Below are 1996 nucleotides of genomic sequence, written 5' to 3' on the forward strand. Positions count from 1 at the left end.
AGTAGTGCTGCGATCAACAAAGGGGTGCATCTGTCTTTTTCAAACTCGGATGATCCATTCTTAGTGTTAATTTTTATGTGTGGAATTCCTGGATCAAATGGTATTTCTATTTGTAGTTTTTTGAGGAACCTACATATTGCTGTCCACTATGCTTGGACGAGTTTACATTCCCACCAGCAGTGTTGGAGGGTTTCCCTTTCTCCACATCCTCGCGAACATTTGTTCTTGTTTGTCTTTTGAATGGTGGACATCGTAAGTTGTATGAGGTCTCATTGTGGTTTTAATTTGCATTTCTCTGATGATTAGAGTTGTGGATGGTCTCAAATACTTTTATCTGGGGAATATTCAAACGTTCAAGGCCAAGTTGCTCTTCAACTTTTGAACTTGAACTGATTAACTCATTAACTCTGAGGCTTTTCTGGATTTCTTGTTTTCATTTCTTAACTGAGTCCTTTCTAATGCGCTTTACTATCCCTGTTCTCCTTCTACCCAGCTCATATCTATTTTTTTGCCTAACAAAGGTGAAGAGATTCCAGGCTTGGTATCAGATAGTTGTGTGACCATCTACAAGTCAGTCAGTAATTCCGGTCTTTCTTCATCTGGTAAGATTGAAGAGGCGGAAACAAAAGCGAAAACGGCAAAGGACACCATCAGTAGAACAATAAGACATACTACAGGTATGGGAAAATATATTCTTAAATTTCAAATGCAATAAAGTGTTGACATCCAAAATATATAAAGAGCTCATGCACCTCAACAAATGAAAAGCATATAAGCGAATTAAAAAATGGGCAGAGGATCCGAACAGACATTTCTCCAAGTAAGAAAGTCAGTTTGCCAACAGGCATATGAAAAGATGCTGCACATCACTAATCATCAGAGAAATGCAAATTCAAACCACGATGAGATATCACCTCACACCAGTGAGGATGGCCACCATCCAAAAGACAAACAACAAGAAATGTTGGCAAACATGTGGAGAAAGGAGAACCCTACTACACTGCTGGTGGGAATGTCAATTTGTTCAACCATTGTGGAAAGCAGTATGGAGGTTCCTTAGAAATCTAAAAATAGAAATCCCATTTGACCCAGGAATTCCACACCTTGAAATTACCAAAAGAGTGCAGCAGCCCTGTTTGACAAAAGACATTGCACCCCTATGCACCTGCATGTTTATCTCAGCACTATTTACAATAGCCATGAAAAGGAAGCAACCTAAGTATCCATTAGTACATGAATGGATAAAGAAGAGGTGGTACATGTACACAATGGAATATGATTCAGCCATAAAAAGAAAACAAATCCTACCATTTGCAGCAACATGGATGGAGCTAGAGGGCTTTAAGCTCAATGAAATAAGCCAGTCGGAAAAAGACAAGTATCAAATGATTTCATTCATCTGTGGAGTACAAGAACAAAGAAAAAGACTTAAGGAACAAAACAGCAGCAGCGGACTCACAGAACCGAAGAATGTACTAACAGTTACCAAAGTGAAACGGACTGGGGAGGGTGGGAGGGAAGGGAGGGAGAAGGGGGGGAAAGGGGCATTATGATTAGCACACATAATGGGTGGGGAGGGTTTCACGGGGAAGGCAGTACAGCCCAGAGAAGACATGTAGTGATTCTATAGCATCTTAGTACGCTGATGGACAGTGACTGTAATGCGGTATGTGGTGGGTACTTGATGATGTGGGGAGTCTAGTAACCATAGTGTTGCTCATGTAATTGTAGATTAATGATAAAAATGCAGATTCAAGACCAGAGAACGATGAGCCCCAGGAAGAAAAAAAAAGTTTTAAGCGGCTAGCAGCAGCAGTTTGAGCTACTGCCGGGCGTCCTGCTTATCCCCCCGGAGCTGCCCGGTGCTCTGTCGCCGTCGAACCGCAGGGCTTCCTCGCTCTCCTCTTAACGCGCTGCGCCCCACGCTGACCCCGGGTCATTCTCCCACAGCGCCTGCGCGGCAGCTCCGCCGGCCCTTCTGCTAACGCGCACCAGC

Source organism: Manis pentadactyla, chromosome 15 (assembly GCF_030020395.1).
Source record: "Manis pentadactyla isolate mManPen7 chromosome 15, mManPen7.hap1, whole genome shotgun sequence".
NCBI classification, from domain to species: Eukaryota; Metazoa; Chordata; class Mammalia; order Pholidota; family Manidae; genus Manis; species Manis pentadactyla.